This window comes from Dermacentor andersoni, chromosome 6 (assembly GCF_023375885.2).
Source record: "Dermacentor andersoni chromosome 6, qqDerAnde1_hic_scaffold, whole genome shotgun sequence".
Taxonomy (NCBI): domain Eukaryota; kingdom Metazoa; phylum Arthropoda; class Arachnida; order Ixodida; family Ixodidae; genus Dermacentor; species Dermacentor andersoni.
The window spans coordinates 172,956,551-172,978,682 of record NC_092819.1 but is presented as its reverse complement, the minus strand read 5'-3'; the positions used below and the strand labels follow the sequence as shown (position 1 = coordinate 172,978,682).

Genomic DNA, 22,132 nt, shown 5'->3' with positions numbered 1-22,132 from the left:
GCCGCATTTCGATGGGGGCGAAATTCGAAAACACCCGTGTACTTAGATTTAGGTGCACGTTAAAGAACCCCAGGTGGTCGAAATTTCCGGAGTCCTCCACTACGGCGTGCCTCATAATCAGAAAGTGGTTTTGGCACGTAAAACCCCATATATTATTATTAAGCAAAAGTTTGCACTACACCCAGTGAGCAGTCAGCACAGCTCTTGCTTACCATGGCTTTGTGCGCAGTGCACTAGTTGGCAGAACGCGACGGAATTTCTGTGAATTGCACCCGAACAAGTTTGGAAATATTCCCTGCAGAAGAAAGGGAAGAAAAAGGTGTTGGAGCTTGTAACATTAGGATATCATTGGCTCTTGGCTCCATCATGAAACAAGGCAGGGGAAGAACGTTGTGAATGCTGCTCAAGCCAATGAGAAAATTTGCTCTCGAGTGGGTTACTTGTTCAAAGTTAAAAAGAAGTTAATCGGCCATATCATGGCGATTTGCAGCATTGATGTTTACTTCATAATGTATGAAAGTAATATACAACGACATGTCGGTGTGTTATCATTACAGAACTTAGTGACAGACTATCTGGCGTCAGTGGGTCAAAAGCTTTCCAGCCTTTGAGTAAGTTAATACTTCATGGACAGGGCCAGTTTTTTCTTGTTTGCTATCCTCGTGTGTGATTATTCTTCAGTGTTATTGTTGAAAGTAAAAAAAATTGTCCTCCACCCTACAGCTGCACAAAGCTACAAATTTTCACTGGAGCTTCATGCTACTCTTGAGTGCATGTAATTTTTTTTCACTTTCATGAAGCTTCCTCTAGATCGTGAATTTATGCAGAAGTTATTCGCAATAACATTTCTTGTGGATTATCTTCAGGATGCAGCACTGCTGCTGCGTTCTTTGACAGCCCCACAGTGTTCCTGAAAGACCACCTTGATAAGATTTCTCTGACACCATTGCTTAGTTCTCAAGAACAGATTGTGAGGCCCTTGCTCTTGCTAACCAATATTTTATGTGTGCACTCGCTCATAATTATCGAGCCACTTTCATCGATGCTCACCTGCATAGCTGTAGCACTTTTCAAAGCACTGGCTCACACATTTATATTGTTCACACCCATCTGTGCGCAAAACTTTCAGATAAGCACAGTCTTATCCAGACGTGCCTTCATTATTTCCAAGCCAAGCTTTTTTTTTCAGGAAACCATCACTATTCTTCATTTTTATGGCTAATTTTTAAGGTAAGTTTCATTATTGAAATAGCAGCAGTCCATTTGATAGTTTCTCTTATCTGTCAGTGTTTCTAAGTTGCAGATAAAACACGGGAAAGGCGGAAGAAGGAAATTCAAGATGATGAGCAAAACGAGAACAAGGGGAAAGCAGGAGCTAACGTTTCGACAAGAGCAGTTGTCTTCTTCAAGGTGTCGTATGCTTTCCTCGCCACAGTATATATAAGTAGGGTTCTTCTAAAGGGGAGAGGGTGTAAGGCGGGTGGGTGCGGAACGAGCAAAGGCGTGTCAGCGTGCAGAATTAGGATAAAGGAGCGCTGTGCACAAGGCCAGTGACTCGGCCGAATGTCAAGCACGTGTCAACGGCTGCGTGTTAGCCGGCGTGTCAATGGCGTCTAACACGCTGGCTGAAAAAAAAAATGAAAAAAATGATTAAATAGAAAAAAATCTAAGAAACCAAGCTAAGTGTTGTTGTCTATAGCTTGAAATTTAGCATAGCGAATAGATTCTAAAGCTCCCTTTGAAACATTTATGTCTATTGGTTGCAATGTCTTGAACTTATGGATAAGGTATGATTCTCTGTATTTTCTTTCTCGTTCAGAACGAACATATGTCTAAGATGTAGAGTATAAGTTCATCAAAGTTATGACCTGGTTGGTGGAAATGCTTGGCGACGGCTTTGGGAAGCTTTTTTAGCTGTGTCCGTGCGATGTCCGTTTAATCTGACGTTCATTGATTGTCCTGTTTCACCGATATATTGTTTCTTACAGAAGGAAAATTCAAGCATATAAATCACATTCAAGCTTGTACAAGTGAAGCTAGATTTGACTTCGTGTGTACAGTCGCTGACTGATTTTTGGGACTCCAAAAATTTGGGCATGCTCGGTTATTCTGTCTGCTTCGCTGCACCGCCATTCTCCCCGTAGACCATAATGTATAACAACTGCCGAAAGTTCGGACACCTTGCAACCTATCGTCTGATTTTTCGGACACTCCTTGAGCCAACTCGATCGAGAGCACCATGCACCGACTTTGACCGGTGCATGGTTCGACTTGCTGAACGCCATTTTTGTTTTGAATGCAGCCTCCTTGCTGCCCCACGAAGTGGCGCTACTGCAAATCCCCGCTCATCATCATCGTTTCCGCCTGGTTCGTGGCTACCGCAGTTCCGGTCTCAGCTTAGTAAGCCATGTCAAGACAATCCAGCAGCTGATTTGTTTATTTCTCTGTGCACGACGCTACGAGTAGGCCACGCTTTTCGTTTGTGCGACTGGTATCGGCATGACGGCGTAGTGATGTTTGGTTTGTGTGCTGTGTCGAGGCTTCGGTGATGCAACCTGGCATACGGAAACATCGCGTCAAGTGTCTAATGGCACCGACAGTGCGCGCGCAAGCTGCGCTGGAAAATGCCGGCAAGCGGGTGACGGGTGGCCTAGGATTTGTCGCTTTCCGATGTGCACCCTACTGACGCCGAAAGCTTTCTGCCGAGACCTGTGCAGTGGTTCCGGACACCGTCTCATTTGACAGTTTCAGACGTGCTCACACTGCTGTACTGACATGCGCAGAACTAGATGACGGCGAGATCATTCGTCAGGTTTCTGTTGCAAAGCCGGGCAATAACTCAGAGTCTGAAGATGACGCACCATGTGCTACGCTGCTGTCGCATGCGGAGCGTGCACAAGCAGTGACTGTGCTTTCAGCCGCCTATAGTGACCGTACGACCCTCTCCGAGATTCAGGCTTATCTGATTGCGCGTAAACGGAACAGTGTGCAACGGGGCAATCACGATTCTTCAAGCCCACTGGCGAGCCCGAATAAGTGCGTGGAAATAAAGGATTTCTTTTTTTTTTCTTAATCAGCTTTTTCGGACACCTGTTTATTCGGACATTTTCGCAGTCCCCGTGAGCTCTGAATAAACGGTCGGTGAGTATACAACTATTTGCGGTGCTTTTAATTTTAATGTCACTTTGAAGGTGCCTACAGTTTTCGCACCTGGGGCGACAGCATGCTTTTATTACAGGAGAATGCTGCTGGCTGACTTTTGCGTGCACCAACATGTCTTTAATGTTCCTGTTGCTGCGATAGGTAACCCTAGGTACATCCGGAAACGCTTTCCGCAGACGCTTGTTACTTGACAATATTGGGTGGTATTTTCGTAGGATGTTGTTTATGTTTGGAAGTGTATTAGAATATTTTGTTATAACGGCCGGCGGTCTGTCAAATTCTGGTGTGGCCTGTTTCTTCGCCAATTCAGACTGTCTCTCGAATTTTGACGCAGCATCATAAGCTCTTTCGAGAGCAACTTGGGCATAATTTCTTTCCCCAAGCTTTAAATGACCTTAAAAGAACGCTAGCAGAATATTTTTATTCCATAGGTAGCTTTGGAGTTTAATCTACATTTACAGCGGGGCTTGTAATGTGTAAAAGCCATCAGTTATTGATCACGCATCCGTCCTTTTTTGTTTGAAATCTCTTTCTATGCACATGTGAAATAGATTTTGCAGGTGCGCCTCGTGTTGGAGAGCACGATTAAGAGTTAGAATCCACCCACTTCCTTTCTTCACTGGAGTTGTGTGGAATGATGGCATTTTCAGTTTTAGTATAAAAAATATGGTTGATTCCTCTTTCGTAGTAATTTGTAGAACACGAAAGTTAAGTGTGTCTTCAGAGATGCTCTTCCATGTTTGCATTGTGAACTCACGGTCCACTGCAGCGAAAGGCACACGATTTGCAGGTTGGCGACCATGTTGCAGGCTTGCTTGGCAAGGGCGTCCCATTGGTGAGTGGAGCTCTGCTGCCTAGCCGATTTGGCGAAGGTATGAGCATTATGGCCCGACTCTGTAGAGTCTTGGGCAGCCAGTTGCAACGCACTCAGCTTCAGGAATGGAAGTGGCAGGGTTCGCAGCATGCGCCACAAACACGTGAAGGCGTTCTGTTTCATGCTGGCGTGTCTCTAGCCGGACTAAAGCGAGATTCACGTGTCAACGTCACTTCCTTTCTGAGCTGCTTAGAGCAGCAGTTTTCCTAGTTGGTGCCATCATGACTGAAGCAGTAGGCGGTGTGTAAGCACTGATGATGCATGTTGAAGCTGCACTCCATAGGTGACGAGGTGTGACAGGCTAATCGAACGGGAAAGACAAACCATGTGTGGAAGCTGCGTGGTAACCTGAGCTGAAGGCCTACACTGCCTACATCAGGCTACACGGTGTTGGAGCCTCCGCTGCAGGGAGATTACTGAAGCGCTCACTGTCGGTGCTCGTTAGGGTAATAGTGCAGTACTTTGCTTCACCGCTCCAACATAGCGGAGCCATCCCTGTCATCACAGAGCATATTTGACGTGTTCACGCCGACGTCATAGCAGTTACACAAAGTTGATGGTGTACCCCGGCATAAAACACTGACGTTTCTAAAACAGTTTTTGTACATTCTATATCTTTCGTGTCGGATTAGCCTGTGACGTCTGGCCACCTACGGAGTGCAGCTTTAACATGCATCAGCAGTGCTTACATGCTGTCTGCTGCTTTGCTTGTGATGGCACCAACTAAGAAAACTGTGGCGTTAAGCGGCGCAAAAGGGCAACAACGTCATTGGGCGAATCTCGCTTTGGTCTGGCGAGAGACAAGCCCGTGTGAATCATAATGTCCTAGTACGTTTGCGGTTCACGCTACGAACACTGCCACTCACATTCTTGAAGCTGAGCGCATCACAAGTGGCTACCCAAGACACTGCGAAGCCAAACCAAAATGCTCGTAGCTTCGCTGAAGCAACTCGGCAGCAGGACGTCAATTGCCAACACAACGCTGCAGCAGAGCGCGAGTTCACGAAGCGATTTACTAAAAGCACGTTCGGTTTACCTTGTACAGCTTTCGAACGACTGTGGTTTATGGCGGATGTGCACAGTGACCCAGCGCGTGCAATGCAGTGTCTTTAGGGGATGTTTTCCGGTCACAAGTCGTCCCACTACATTCGCTTGTGTTAATTGTCAAGGGTCCCTGTGCAGTGGTTGGGCGCCGTTGATGACTGCTTGCAACTTATTTATTCATGTACAATAAACATGCAACCGCTTCTGCGACGACATGTTTCACTTTTGTGCTCCACTGATTCCTATGGAAGAGCGATCAACCATATTCTTTTGATAGCTTTTTTTTCTGCATGTACATCGACTGTCAAATTTTGCCTGGCTATGCTGCTTTAAGCTAGGCTTTCTGCACGGTCGAAATTTTTTTTTCTTTGGCCTTAGTCATGCCGAGAATTTTGTATAACGATTCATTGTTTGTGCTATTTCCGTGGTGGGCTCTCATTTAAGAAAATACAGACGGGTGAATTGCCAAAACTCTCAGATGTAATGTCCACCAACACGCAGCTCATGTTGTGGCAGGATATTCTAAATGGTGGTTATTGTGAGTGTTGAAATATAATGTCTAATGCAATTCTTTATATTCCAGATCTATGCTGGGAGCAACCGGTGGCTCGAAAAGGAGGCTGGGGCAACTTGTTTCGGGCCTCAGTGGATTCTCTGTTTGCTACATGGCAACCACTGTCTATTGGATGCCAGATCAGCTGTATTTGTGTATGTATTTGTGTCTAAAAATACTCTTATATGCACACTTTATGCGTGATTGTATTTCTACACCAGCCGCTACCATGCCTGTCTGGGAGACCGGAGCTTTGTCAAGCCGGAGAAATTTCGGCTTTTTTCCGGCTCTGCCATTTTCACCTTGTATCCAGTGGTGAAAATAAAAATGATGATGATGATGATGAACTGAGGCGCCGCAACCTGGCAGGAACATTGTCACATCAGTGCCGCGCAAAGGGGCAGATGGAGCCGAGGCCGCCTCACTAAAAGGTTTGCAATGTAGTGCATTTAGATCTTATACTGTGACATGCAGTGAAATCTTTCAATTTACTGAACTACTGTTTGAACTGAGGTGGCCGACCAGTGCGCAGTTCACTTATTCAGATTTTTGAACTTTGCAATGTTCATAAACCATAGGAGTTCAGTAAGCTGAAGTATTGGACCACAAAGCCCCTTGCATGTGTAAGTTTGGCGAAAGGAACTTCCTGTGTGTTTAGTTTAGCTGTGCTGTTTATCACTCAAGTAAAACCACAGTGCATTTACTATAATTTCTGCCGTTGAGCATAGGGTCGGGGGCTCATGGTGGCCGTTGCCTAATCGTCCCAATAATCACGAATCTGAAAGAATGAATTTGCCAGGAAGTTATATTCCAGAAGTAGCCAAAAAGGCTTGTCACTACGTTGTTGCATGCACATGCACTTGCATGCTGCCTGGCCAATCGGTATTTCGTCCATGTCATGGCATCGCTACCGATAAATGCATGCACAAAATCTACATTCTCTGGCAACATGAACAGAGATAGACTTCTCTCAACCACTTCAGTGACCATGAGTTAGAATGCAAGAGTCATTGTCTGCCACTATATGTGCTCCAGTGTAGTCATTAAGGGTAGAGTCAGCACCATTTAAAGCTGCTTAATGACAGATTGTAACCACATAATAAGAAAATCATGAAGAGTGCATTGCTATTTAACACAACTGATCAGTTGCATCGATTCCCACAATGTGTACGAGATCCACATAATTCTTTAAAGTGAAGCTTTCTTAGTGAACCTGCCTGCACCTCTCTTGCCAGCGGTGGCTGCTGCTTCTGCGTTCTCGCTGACTGGCTCATACTTGTCTGTGGGATCGGATATCCATGTGGACGGTCACACCTGTGCCTCTTAGCAGTGGCTGGGTGCCCCCAAACAAATAGTGGAGAAAGCCAGCTTGCCTCTTTGAACCCCTGTAACGCTGGCTGTATTCACAGGTGCATTGCCTGCTTTGCCAACATGCGACCTAAATTCACTTTGCATTCACATTGACTAAAATAGTACAAATACGTGTTATAGCACTCGAGCCTTATGTATATTTATGGAATGCTTCACTGTGTACATATATATTACAAGTGCATTTATAGACATGTTTTTGAATTTGCTCCTTGCTTTTTACTTGCAGCTCTCTTGGGCAGTGATACATGCGCAGCGATGTGCCCGACGAAGACCAGAAAAAAAGGATCCAGAATGTCTGAAAGCACCTTGCTCAGAAGCCGGGTGACATGTGAAGGAAGTGATTGTTTGTGCCGCAAGCTCTTTCGCAGACTGTGGCACTTGCGGTGAATAAAAATTTCAGGTATTCAGAGAAAGACCTAATTTATGCCAAACACCACAGGGCCGTGTATTTTCAGGTCTAATAGCCTTACGCCATGAGCTCCAACAGGACGATAAGCCAACAGGCCGTCAGGCCAATACGCCAACAGGCGGATAAGTCAACAGGCCGACAAGCCGATAGGCCAGATTTCCGCATAGCCAACAGACATGGTCTTGTTGGAAATTTTGACTGGGATGGCAGGTGCACTTCGATCGGAGACGTCATGCTACCTTGCCCGACCACCATAAAATCTAAAGGGAGATCTTGATGTAACTTCTTTCATCACGCTGGACTTGGCGATGGAAGTTTCGGCCGAAGTAGTACGACGTCATGAAGCAGAGTGCACATGCCTGCTACCTACGAGACTCTGCTTTAACCGAGTGGGTAAGGCACTCGGCTTCTGAGCCAAGTGTCTTGTTCACAACCGCCGATGCTTTTCCATTCGAATTTATTACGTTTTATACAATAATTTCGTTGTGGAGATTACAGAGGCGAAGTAAGAGTGGTGGCGAGTGCTTGCGAAGTGAAGGAACGCGCGGATAACAGATGCTGCCGAGAACGAGAGTGACATGACATCGCGACGATTCCCTCTCCAAGCACGCAGCGCCTCGTGCGCCAACGCGGCAGCAGGTTTGCTTTCGCCCAACTTCCTCCGTCGAGGCTCGCACGTGCCATGGTATCGCGGCCAATGGAAATTTAGGTGCCGTTTTTCGCTTCTCCAGAAGACGGGCGTTGGCTTTTTCGTTCAAAGTGCTGTTTGATGTTTCTGGATAAAAATCGGAAGGCGTCGAGTTGCTATATCTATAGATGTATGAGATCTGTGTTATTCTTTATCATAAAATGAGCCGTCGGCAACAGTTACAGAAAGCACTGAAGTTTGCGAACAAATCCAGTTTTCGAATACCACATATATGCGCAGAAGGTTTTGTTTGATAGGGGACTTTTTATTTGCAAGCCACGTTTTCTGAATGGGACGGGGTCATTTATTTTCATAAACAAGGAAATTGAACAACATTTGGTCTTGCTGCTGCATTAGATTACCTATGTCTTTCCCGTACTACCGTAATATTGCAACGCCCGCTAGAGAAGACAAACATTGGGCAAGTATCAACAGACGTTGATAATGGTCCTGTGGCTCTGGAGTCTCCTCCACCCGTGTTGAATCAGACTATTGAAAGTACCTAATTTTTTCATGAAACGTCTACATCCGCTGCGGATCTTTCATGAAACGGCATAAGAACGTAAGATCTGTTGAGATGCCACTGCGTTTCAGAAGTCGCCATGAATACTGTATTCGTGATCGAAGAGCCAAAAAGTTGCTGTTGCCGTTTTCATTGGGTAAGCTGGTAAAAGGGCCATCAAGTAACATTGCAAAATCACATTGCCATACATGGGCGTTTTAGCAGCTGATAGCCCTTTTTTTCTCCTAAGCACTGAATAAGTACTCCTACTAGAAGAAGTGCAATAAGCTAGAACCATTATTTGATATCGAACCTCATTTAGCGGAACATTAAGTGATATTGGCGGTTTCGAAATAGGGGTTTCGAAAAGTGACTGTGAGATAGGGTAGATCAGCATCATCAGAAGCAGCCTGTTTTATGCACACTGCAGGAAGAAGAACTCTTGCTTGTTGCAAGCGTTTGCAACTAGCACCCGCGAGTTTCCTAATTTCATCGTGTCATCTAGTCTTCTGCCGTCCTCGACATCGCTTCCCTTCTCTTGGTGCCCATTCTGTAACCGTAAAGGTCCACCAGTTATCTAACCTACGCACTGTATCACCTCTCCAGCTCCATTTTTTCCCTCCTAATGCCAATTAGGATATCGGCTAAACCCGTTTGCTCTCTGGTCCAAACCGCTTTCTTACTGTTCCTTAACGTGATGCCTAGCATTCTTCGTTCCATCGCTCTTTGCGCGGTCCTTAACTTGTTCTCAAACTTCTTTGTCAGTCTCCAAGTTAGTGCCCCTTATGTCAGCACCGGTAAAATGCACTGATTGTACACCTTCCTTTTCAATGAAAATGGTAAGCTTCCAGGCAGAAGCTGACAATGCCAACCGTATGCAATCCAAGCCATTTTTATTCTTGTGTGAATTTTTTTCTCATGATCCCGGATCCCTGTGGTTATTTAACCTAGGTAAAAGTACACCTTCGCAGACACTAGAGGCTGTCTGGCGATCCTGAACTCTTGTTCCTTGCCAAGCTTTCCATGATCCTCTTTGTCTACTGCATAATTATCTTGAACCCCACTCTTGCACTCGCTCTGTTAAGGTCCTCAATCATTTGTGTTCTCTCGTATGCAGTATTGCTGAATAGAAAAATGTCATCGGCAAACCCAAGGCTGTTGAGATGTTCACCGCTGATCTTTACTCCTAAGCCGTCCCATTTTATTAGCTTGAATACTTCTTCCAAGCACGCAGTGAATAACATTGGAGAGATTATGTCTTTTTGTCTGACCCATTCTTCATAGGTATCTTCCTACTTTTCTTGCGCAGAATCAAGGTAGCTATGGAATCTATGTTTATATTTTCCATGATATTTAAGTAAGTGGTCTGTACCCTTTCATTACGTAATGCCTCTATGATTTCTGGTATCTCAACTGAATCAAATGCCTTTTCTTATTCTATGAAAGCTATATAGAGATTCTGAATGTACTCTGCGGATTTCTCGATTAGCTTATTAATGAGATGGTTGCGATCTATTGGAGACTATCCCTTTGAAGCCAGCCTGTTTCCTTGTTTGGCTAAAGTCCAGTGCTGCCCGTATTCTGTTGCAACTTATCTTGGTGAATATTACATAAAATACTGGGAGTACGCTAATGGGCCTATGATTTTTCAATTCTTTAACGTCTCCCTTTTGTGTTTTAATTTATTGTTGGCATTCTTCCAGTTTTCTGGGATCCTTGAAGTCGATAGACACTTCTTATAGAGAGCCGCCAGTTTTCCAAGCATTATGACTCCTCCACCTTTGAATAAATCGACTGTTTTTCCATGTTCTGCTGCCGCTCTTCCTCATTTCATGTCTTGCAAAGCCCTTCTGACCTCTTCGTTAGTTGTGGGAAGAGTTTCTGTATCCTATTTATTACTGCTTAGAATGGAGGTATCCTGATTCCTCTGGGTTACTGTACAGGTCAGTATAGAAATCTTCCGCGGCCTTTACTATATCTTCTAGATTGCTGAGTATATTACCATGCTTATGTTTCAGTGCATAGATCTTGGTTTGTCGTATGCCAAGTTTCCTTGAAACTGATTCAGGCTTCGTGAATTTTAGACGCGGGAATGTGAATAATGGTCTCATTGACCATGGCGAATTTCTTGCTGTGTCATGGCTTGATCTAGCTCCGCTCGCAAAACAACATGGGCACGTTACTGTTTGTGGCATAGAGCCCTTCCTGTCTAGTGTGCCATACCGCCAGCATGGTAATACTGTACTAACCGTAACGCATCGCAGCACCGCTAAAGCTCTATAGTATGATGCAATGACGAATGCAGAACAATCACGACGGCGACAGACCAACGATGGGAACACCACGGTATGAGACTTCTGATATGTTTTTCGGCTTCTTACTCTGTAATACTGACCACTTATTGTGTATTTTGTACGTGTGGTTCCCCCACGTTTATGTAACACCTCAAGCAGGGGCCTTTAGGGAGAAAATAATGAATGCTGTCTATGACGGTGATAATGCAACAACCACGATGCTACGATGGTGAGTGTAATGCAGTGACGCAATGAAGACGAAGGCACGATTACGTTTTAATAAAAGTGAAAGAATCAGAGCAGAGGTATGTTAAAATGCTTCTCGGTGGGTGCCCTAATGACAACACTCTGCGAAAACATAGTCAAAACGGATGAGCGATGATATGACAGTAAACATCAAAATTGTATGATTGGGAATAAGTCATGACTACGTCATAACGAAATCGATGCCCACGTGCTGGAGCTCACGTCTGCGCTTACGTGCATCATCTGCCACTCGAGCGACCTCCGGTTTCCCAATAGCGTTTTGTTGGCACATCTACGGTCGCACCGATACAGTAGACAGCAAAAAACAGCAGTCGGAACAAGGAGTGCAGAGAATAAGAGGGAAAGCTCCCATTTAAACTATGCCCTTATCTTTACGACCAACTTTTTCCTTTGGTAACGGAGTACCAACGCCTTCACTAGTTGTCTGTGATGAAACACCCCGTCTACTCCGAGCTCGCTGAGGTCACTTGTTCTAAGAATGGGACACCCGCTGCGGCAAACGCTCTAGGCGCAGGCGCTCCGGGATCGCGCCCTCTCGCGCTCCCTAGTCAGTTTAGATTTTAAACGTTAGACATTATTTATTTCATCATAAATTTGCACATCAACATAAGCAAAGATCTGTTGGGCCCATAGCCAAGGCTAATGTGGGCCTATGTGGTATACATGCGTGTGTGCTACGGCGATCAGGATGGTGATGAACAAATGCGTATTGATTATACATAATTGTACAGGATGAGAAACAAGAGGAAAAAAAAACATACATCAGCGCAACAATAGACTAGTATTACTGGAAAATATCCCCACAATGACAGAGAAACATTCTTAACTAATTTTTGAGAGATATATTCTTTTTGTGGAAAACAAAAAGTTACTAGCACTCTTCACTTCTATTGGTAAGGCGTTCCATATTTTTGTACCATGATACTTAATTAGTCTTTGACCGTATGTGTTTCGGGTAACTGGTAAACTGAAATTTGTGTTAGTAGCGTATCTAGTATTTCGTGCAGGAATCACAAATATACTAAACGACAATTAGTGATTGCGACATATGTCATTCCCTAAAATAGCAACTTTCATTTCGGAGTATAGGGTAGAGGGAAGTATTTTCAACCTGCAAAATAAATGACTGCTGGATTCGAATGGACTAGAAAACGTCATTATCCGCACCGCTCTCTTTTGTATGCGCAAAATTGGATCCAAATATGTTTTAAATGTGGACGACCATGATTCGCAACAGTATGTCATATGACAATGAAAGAGAGAATAGTAGATTACTTTCAGTACAGAAATATCGAAGCATGCCCTCGCCTTTAAGAGCCCATAACACGCTGACGCTAGCTTCGAACATACATTATCAATGTGTGGCTTCCAGTTTAAACTACTGTCTAGTGTCACGCCCAGATATTTGTGTTCGCCTGCTCCAGTGTGCTATTATCAAGACATATTTGCAGAGGTGCACTGTTAAAATGACTACGCCTAGAATGAAAAATCTTGTAATGAGTTTTAGCTTTGTTGAGTGTAAGTTTATTTGCTCCAAACCATGATGAAACAGATTAATTCTTTGTTAGCAATCTGTATTACTTCGGGAAGTGTTTTGCATGTAAACACTAGTGCAGTATCGTCCGCGTACATGACCGCTTTGGCAGATGTGAGAGTTGAAGGAAAATTGTTGACACACAAAGAAAATAAAATTGGTCCTAGGACAGACCCCTGTGGCACCCCAGTTTTAACAGAAGAATACGAATACGTAAAGTTAGTAATTTCAACAAACTACTCTCGGTTGGTTAAGTAACTAGAAAATAAGTTGAAAGCACTGGCACTGAAACCCTAGTATTCAAGTTTCTTTAGTAGTATGGAATGAATAACTGTATCGAAAGCCTGCTTGAGGTCTAGAAATATTACTAAGGCAAATTAAGTATTATGGAGCGCTTCGTTTATATGCTGCGACAAATCTAGTACTGCTGAGGTCGTAGAACGACCGGTTCTGAAGCCATGCTGAGATTCATTTAAATTGTTGTTTGTGCTCAGGTACTCTTTCAATTGAATAGAAATAACCTTCTCAAATACGGTATTAATAATACTCAAAACAAATTCGTCGATAACTTCCAGGGTCATTATTATCACCGCATTTATATATAGGAGATACTTTAGCAATCTTTAGAGTTTCAGGGTATGTACCGCGTGCGATATTAAGATTGAATATGGTTGTAAGAACACGGCAGAGGAGGTCAACGCTATCTTTTAAAACTTTGACAGTAATGCCATCGTGACCAGCCGCCTTGTTAGCATTCATATTGGTTAATATATTTTGTACTAGAATATATTCTATTGGTTTAAGGCAAAATGTGTTGCATACTAACGGGCAATTAACATCGCATGTCTGATGAGTTATACAGTCAGCTAGAACTGGCCCAACGTTAGCAAAGAATGCATTAAACTCATAAACTTTTTCGGTGTCAATTCAGCCAGGAGCAATGAGCCTTTTCACAGGTGCACTAATCACATTGTTAATAATGTCCCACATCATTCTAGAATTACCCTGAGCCTTACGGATCATTTGCGCGGTAAACACTTTTTTCTTGTGACGAATGATTGCAACGACGAAATAGCGGGAGCTACGAAACTGCTGTAAATAGTACTTATTATGTCTTTGCTGTTTCCACTTCTGATACCAAGTGTCTCTTTCCCTAATGGCGCTTAATATAGTCTTAGTCATCCATGGACATAACGGCTGCTCGTACCTGCGATGATTGGTTGTTTTGCATTCAGAGATGACACGGGAGAGGGTTTTCAGTAGCTTGTCACATTAGGTATCGTTGTCTGCAGTGACCACGTCAGATAAATTTATTTTCTCAATTTTATCACGAAGCAGTGAATAATTTATTCGACCTGTGCGTGGATTTAGTTCATTCCTAGCAATGCTTCCATCATTAGGCATCAATGCGAAGACAGGAGAGTGATCTGTTATACTCGTATTGTATACACCTGCGAGAATATTATTATGATTGCATAGAATATGGTCGATGATTGTGGCAGAGGTTGCTGTAATTCTTGTGGGTTCAGAGATTCTGTTCTTGTAATTGAATGATTGTAACAACAAAGAATGATCGGCATTTAGGTCTCCGTAAGTGTCTATGTTGAAGTCCCCGGTTACAACTACAGAGTTAAAGTTTCTATCGGTCAAACCGGAAAGAATGGTTTCCAGAACATTGTAACACTGTTGTAAAATCGAACTGGGTGGTCGATAGACTACGCCTATGACCATGCCTGTAGGTATTGCGATAAAAAGTGATTAAATGTTATCATTACTTATAAGCAATTGAGGCATTTCAATTAGGGTTATTTCTTGTCTAACACATAAAGCAACACCTCCGCCACGTGGTGAAGTTTGTCTTGGGTTCGATAGAAAATGATAACCGGAAATCGGAATGTGTTCGCTGTTTCGTAGCCATGTTTCGGAGAGCGCAATGATGACGTAAGAAAACTGATGCTGCGCTAAAAATGTGCACAATAAATCTTTGTTTCTATTCAGGCTTCTGATGTTGCAGTGAAGTATAGACATGCATGGTTTTGCATGCAATTCGGTGTTAACTTCGGTAATTGAGTATGCCATAAGGACGAAAACCAGTAGCTAGTTGTAGATATGAACACCAGACAACATTGGCTAGGTCTTCTTCAGTTCTTATGTGCAGCACAGTGGAATTTTCAACCTTCCTCATTAGGACCACAGATTGTGACACCCAAGCAAACTTCCAGTTTTTATCCCGCTTCGTTTGTATGGCTTTGCCGAGCAAGATATTGTACTCTGGACAAAGCTGCTCATTGATGTACACAGGTTCGTTCTTTTCAAGACCAAGCGACGATGTCGTTAACCTGTTACGTTTAGCACTATGCAGTAGACGGTTACGAACGTTCCTGGAAACAAACTTAACGACAATGTTTGGTCGTTGACAATTGCAGCAGTTGAGAGGCATTGCCACTGGCTATCCCAAACTTGTCTACGGAAAAAGAAAAAAAACACAAATGGGTAGCCACGCTCTTCGATTTCAACGCAGACCCTTCGACAGATATGACATCAAGCACCTTACACCATCACACACCGCGTTTCACCATCTGCAACGGTCCTCTATTCCACGCCAATTGATTGATTGATTGAAAACTTTATTATTCCACCGAGTTGGGGTACCCACCTCTTACTCTACACGTAGGTAGAGGGGGAGCACGAAGCAGTCCCCGGGCGTTGAGGACGGTGATTCTTGACGGCCTCAACGGCCAGGCGGATTGATCGACCTTGGTCGTCTTCGGCCTCCCTCTGGAGCAGGGACTCCCAGGCTTCTCTACTGTCAATCTTTTCCTTGGCCCCTGAAGAGCCAGCACACTCCCATATTACATGGTCTAGCGTACCTTTCTCCTTACAAATTTTGCAGAGGGCGTCGTTATAGTCCCTGGTTTGAGTTAAGTAGATCCAGTCTGGTGATGTATAATTGTTTCCGTGGAGGCTTCGCGAAATTCGAGCGTCTTCCGCAGAGAGAGACCCATGCGGAGGCTGAACGATTCTTCTTTCGGCTTTGTAATGACCTACAATTTTCCTGTACGCGATGATCTTATCTTCGATCCCTGGAACTGCCTGCTCTAGAGTTGCCCGGTGATACGAGTGCTATTGCGAGCTCATGAGTGGCTTCGTCACCTGGGACTTCTTCATGGGCCGGAATCCGGATAAAAGATGTCCCTCTTAGGAGGGTTTTGAGTAGAATTTGGAGGGTCTCTTCCGAGATTCTCGCTTTGCTAAAATTTTGGACGCCTAATTTGCTGTCGCATAATATGAATACCACTTTTGTACCCGCACAAGCGAGCGCTACTACAACCTCCTGGGCTGTACACGCCTATTCGCGCACGTGGAGCACGCTATCTTAACGTACCCGTGGTCATCAACTACCGTCGATACCGCAGCCCCGACTCTATCGTAAGCGGCGTCCACGCACGGTCCTTCATGCGCCGGCATGTTTTTAAGTTTAATTAGTAGAGATTTAGCCCTGTGAGCTCTCCTCCCTTTCTTGTAGATAGGATGCATAAATTTAGGTAGGGGGGCAATTTGGGAGCTTTACGCAAGTCCAATGGATTGTCCTCCTTCCCAATCGGGGCGCCCCTGTCGCATGTGATCCCTACCCCTTCCATTATTTTTCTCCCTCTTTTGGACTGGCCTAGTCTTTCATACTGAGATATTCGTAGTGCCTGAGTGAGGTGAACGAGCGTGTTGCGAACCCCCATTCTGAGAAGGAAGTCTGTCGAGGTCGAGCCTGGGAGCCCTAGGGCTCTCTCAACGCTCTTCCTAATGATCGCATCTATTTCCTCTTTTTCTTTTTGTTTAAACACAAGATACTGTGTGGCATACCGTATTCGGCTGGTAATAAAGGATTGCATGAGTCTAAGGAGGCTGTTCTCCTTGTGGCGCCTGCCTTTGAATGCAACTCTCCTAAAGATCTCCGTGACCTGCGGAGCGTATCCTTCCAACATCTTCGTTGTCGTGAGGTTCTATCCATTTCTCTGTATATACGTGCCCAGAATTCTGATTTCCCCCGCCTTGGGAACCAAAGTTCCGTTTACGAAAACATTGATGGGTGTGCTGCTTCCAGCGTGTCCCCTTTGATGTTTTAACTCAACGATTATTAGCTCCGATTTCTGTGGCGAGCACGCCAAGCCTCTGCTGGCCGCATCTCCCACCATATTCCGCATCTTCCACCGTATTCGCCGCTATCTGTACTTTAACTTCGATGGCTGCGTTACTCCCACTGTTAGCCTACATGGTGATATCATGCGGGTACATGCTAAATTTTATCGATTTAATGTTATTCATTTCCTCCAGGAGTCCCCTCATCGCTATGTTGAAGAACGGTGATAGCACCGACCCTTGCGGGGTCCCCTTGCTCTCAAATGTGAAGAGAGGGGATTTTAAATTCAGAAATTTTATATTCGCCTCCTTCTGTGACAAAGTCTTTGATGTATGCATATCTCCTATGTCCCATACCTTCTTCTTTGAGGCCTGCTAAGATAGCCTTGAGTCTAACGTTGTCATATGCCTTGGTGAGGTCGAGACCAAGGATCGCCCTTGTGTCAGTTGAGTCGTATCAGTCTAGGAAGTCATGCTAAAGTCTGAACATGACAACTTGTGTACTGAGCCCTGGCCTGAATCCAAGCATTTCAAGCGGCCAGAGATCGTTTTCCTCCATGTACCTGGTCAGTCTCGTTTCAACAACATGCTTCATCAATTTCCCTACACATGAGGTGAGGGAGATTGATCGCACGTTGTTCAAGCCGGGTAGTTTGCCTGGCTTTGGAATAAAGACTATGTCCCCCTGTTTGCGTGTATTTGGGAGTTCTTTCTCCCACACCTGGTTCATGTATTTGGTTAGTGCGATGATACATTCATCGTCTAGATTCCTGAGAGCTGTGTTCGTTATCCCGTCCGGACCGTAGGCCGGGGATCTCTTTCTGATGTTAAGTTCTGCTCTACCCTCTGTTGTGGCGATGGGTGCATCGAGATGTGGGTTGGGATGTCCCTCGTAGTGCTTAAACACCTCGCTCTCGGCCTTTCCAAGATATGCCTCCGGGAGGTCACTAATGAGCTCTGGAGTTTTGGAGAGACTCATATTGGGTTCCATCTCATCGCACTTGCTGTACGAATTGTGCTCGTTGAGCTCAATCGCATACGTTTCGATTCCTTTACTTAGCCTGGCTAGTTGGTGCCTGATATTCCTGTTCCATCGTTGTGTCTTGAGCCTTTTCTCCAGGTTACCCTTTCTGCTCCACATGTTCAGCAGTTTGCTGTCTAGCGCTGGGGGTGCATCCTCATCCTCTACGGTTAAGGTCGCTTGCCCTATGACTGTTGTAAGGCAGTTTGTCCACTCGTCCATATTGTAGATATCGTCCAGCTGTGAAACCTCCTTTCATGTCTCTGAATTTATCTCACTCCGTTAATTCCAGCTGTTTGATGGGGCGAGTCTTGACGCCTTTTCCTAGCGTGAGCTTCTCCACCTTACTGTTCCCGCCATATGGCTTATCGTAACGGCGGCTGCAGTGGCCCTGGGTATACTTTTGCCTCTGCGCGTAGGGACGCATGGGTCTGTATGTAGAGTAAGCCCTAGCGTTTGTATATCCTCAAAAATTTGTCTACCTTTGGGGTCTCCGTATGTATATTCCCATTCCTGATGAGCCGCTTTGAAGTCTCCCATAATGATGAGAGGTCTCCCATCTGCGGGTTTGAGTGCTTTGCGGAATAAATTAGTGAAGAGAATTTTATTTCTGCCTGAGTGTGCTGTACACATTCAGCAGGAATATGCTGTCTCTATGTTTTTCCCGTGACAATCTCGACGAGAACAGCCTCTGCCTCGATCGGGGAGATATCATGGACTATGATTGCTACGTGTAGCTTAACGAAGGCGGCAATTCGGGATTTATCCCCCTTGCCGCCGTCAAAGCTTTAGTAACCCGATAATCTTACAGGGGTCTTACCCGTTTCCTGCATTGCTATAGCTACAGGTGCCTCTTGTTGTAGGTGGATGTATTGTTGCACGAACGCTCGTTTCCTCCGTTACCCCCTACAATTCCACTGCCATAACGTGGAGGTATTTTTCTTACCCGAACGTTTATCCATCTCTATTAGGAGAATCGCTTCTATTGCCTTGATTTTCTAGCACAGCCTAGCTATTGTCATGCCTAAGGTATCCATCGACGCGCTTAGGGCGCCCGTCTTGCAAGACTGTTGGTTTTTATGACTGTAGTCGCGCAACGGGTCCTGCATTCTGCCGCTGTCTTGCATTGATGATTTCGTTCTCCTTGTCTATTTTCATTAGCCCCGTTTGAACTTCCGTTTGCCAGATCGCCAGCAGTTGGGTCTCCCCCGTCTTGCGTTTGCAAGGAGGTTTTCTCGTAAAATCAACATTAATCTACTCTTCCTCCTGTCCAGATGTAACTGGCCCAAGAGTAGGAGGAGTGACTTGGGTGTTGGATTTTTCGGCAGCCTCTACGGGGCCCTTCTCTGGTTTTAGTGCGATTATCTGACTTTGAGTTTCCCTTAGCAGTCGTTCTAAACTCATGTTTGCTTTCTTCTTCTCCTCTATTTCTTTCCTAAGTAAGCTGATCTCATCTTTTTTAGCCTGGGAGCCATTGCTACTAAAGTTTGCCAACTTGGTATTTTCTTCTTCTTTTGCACCACGTGTTCTCGGGGCACCTGGGCGGCCGGCCGTGGCCCCAGACCCGGTCCGCAGGTTTTCGTCCCTGGTCAGCCGGCCATTGGCTGGAGTCTTCTGGCGGCCCTCTCCTGCCCACGAACTCGACCTTCTTCCGGGTCTCGAACTGCTTCTCGTTTTCGATTGCTGCCCCGCCTGGCCTCTGGTAGCATCCCTTGCTCTGCCTCGGTGCTCCTCTCTTGGTGCCGAGGTGTTAGCATGCGGTTTGCCTTGAAGCGGAGCTTGCGCCTGGAGCTTTTCTTGTCAGCCTCCCTCGCCCATATTTTTTTCTTAGTTATGTACGACATACGTTATATCTCCCGGCACTTGTCGTCGCCTAGGGGGTGGGCTTTCTTACATAGAAAGCATGGAGGCTCGCAGTTCTGATTTGGATGCGGGTTCGCCGCTTCGCACGTACGATATTTGATACCGCTGGGGTTCGAGCAAACGTCCGCCCGATGTCCAAGTTTCCCGCAGGTGACGCACACTTCATGTTTTTCTCTAGCGGCATGTAGGGCAGCATCAGAGGTAAACTTCCATCGGCACTTTCCAGTTTTTCAACAGGATCAATACCGTTTGGGTTTCGCACCAAGTCTTCTGACTCCAGTGACCAACGGGTTTTTCTCATTTGTTCTAAGTGCATCGAGCATTTCCTCGTGAATTGCATCTAGCAGAAGGTCGTCGATCCCGTATTGGCCTCCGTTTTCTTGCACGGCAATATACACCTTCGTTTCGACCATCGATCCACCGACCCGAAGTGCCGTGATTGCAGCGTACTTGCCTGCTCGCGCCGCGTCTAGTGCAGCTATCATGATCGACTGCTGCGTCAGATTTCGTGATGCTACGTCTTCGTCTGCAGCCTTTGCTTTGTCCCTGGCCGCCTGGGCCAAGTAAACGAGCATGCGCAGTCTTCCAGCTTCATCCACGATGCGATTAATACTCCTTTCGGGCAAATAATAATTTTGTAAGCGCCTTCCGGAACCTCCGGTGGTGCTTCTCGATCGATCTTGTAGGCAACTTCTTCCCCAGCCGGGGTTACGCCTCGTACCGCTTCCCTTCGGCTCGCGCATGGCCACCACTTTACCTGCTGCACGGCCACGCTTCTTGCGCGATTACTAAAGAGTTCATCACCACAAAACGACATTTTATTCGACCATTTCAGATAAGTAAAGAGGACAGTGTGACGTTTCGGTATTCAACATTGCTCCGGACAAAATAGGTGCAATCCGCGCGTCTCGAACACGCCATACCACCCACACCGGCTGGGCAAATGCGATTAGACAAAAGCCATATTGCATTTCACCATCGGAGTGCCAGATCATTTACGAACAAGTGCACGAAATGATAAAAAAGCAGTCGTACAAGAGTCAGCGAGACCGTGGGCAGCTCCAGTGATTTTCATTAAAAAAGAAAGGTGGAACTTGGAGATTTTGCTTCGGCTATCGCTGTTTGAATGCTCTAACAAAAAAGGACGCGTACCCACTCCCACGTATTGATGACGCAATGGACTGCCTTCGTTCCGACTCTTATTTCCCCTCAGTAGGTTCACGATCCAGCTATTGGCAAATTGTGATGCATTCTGACGACAAGGAGACAAGTGTCATGACAAGCGTCATGTCTCCGCGAGTGAGTGATCAGGCAAGGTTTCCAACGGGAAAATGGTTTTTATTGCCCGAAGCATACGGGCTCATGGTTACATCAGGAATCAGCGGTTAGCGCACATAGCACGGCGTTATATGCACTTCGGCGCACATGCACACTAACAGCAGTTTGCTTATCAGGCGCGCTATCGCCGACACAACACTTCCTCCGCTTTTATTATGGAACTATGAAAGTTCACGTTCCTGCTTGGAACCTATCAGGTGGTCGACGATTTGGAATTGGGTAGCGTTGATCCTCGTCGCCCTGCAAAGTGTCAGCCTGCGACGTCAGTAGTGAAGAAGAAACACTAGCTGGTGGTACTGAAAGTGGTGGTCCCAATCCGGGGTCGCTGTGTGGCCCCACGAAGAACTCATCGTCTTGAACGACGTTTTCCACAGGCACTCTCGTGGTTTGAAAGAACTGGCTCTTCTGACGACGCCGCTCAAAACATCCTGAAGGGGCTGATCCACGAACCTTGAAAGACACTGGTGCAGTCTGAGCTATCACTAGTGCTGGCATCCATTTTGGCTGTCCCCTGCAGTTGCGTGCCAGAACATAATCACAAAGAGTCACTTCGCGCACCCGACATGGTCTGTTCAGCGTCTGTTTGAACTGTTCGTAAGCCACCCTCTCCCCAACCACGGGTGTGAGCACGTCAAGGTGCGTACGCAAACGTCGACCCAACAACAAGTTGGCCGACGCCTCGTGCGTTGTAGCGTGAGGAGTGCTTCGATAGGCGAGTAGAAACTCGTTTAGCTTTACCTTGAGTGGTTGGCGCGTGTAATCCTTTCGTACCGCATTCTTGCGAGTTTGCACGAAACATTCCGCGAGCCCATTTGCGCGAGGATTGTAGGGCGCTGTTTGCAAGTGTCGGCAGCCCATTTCTCGGACGAACTGTGTGAAGTCCTGCGTTGTGACTTGCGGGCCGTTATCCGACACAGTTGTCTCGGGGAAACCTGAACGTGCAAAAACATCTCTTAAACATTGAATTGTGGCCTCTGTAGTAGTCGACTGCGTCACGAAAACTTCTGGCCACTTGGAGTGGGCATCGACCACTGCGAGAAACATGGATTTTTGAAATGGTCCTGCAAAATCAATGTGT

At 45.7% G+C, this 22,132-nt stretch overlaps 1 protein-coding gene and 1 long non-coding RNA gene across 2 annotated transcripts in view; one reads left to right on the top strand and one right to left on the bottom strand.

The window, feature by feature from the left end:
• The window catches only part of LOC129382702 (uncharacterized), a 674,466-nt gene that overhangs the window by 275,656 nt on the left and 376,678 nt on the right, over window positions 1–22,132 (bottom strand). The gene's annotated exons all lie outside the window — the stretch shown is intronic.
• LOC129382704 (uncharacterized) lies at window positions 1,188–7,386 on the top strand. Its single transcript, XR_008610752.2, has 4 exons — window positions 1,188–1,230; window positions 1,298–1,410; window positions 5,664–5,788; window positions 7,231–7,386. It is a non-coding gene; the product is annotated as an uncharacterized lncRNA (long non-coding RNA).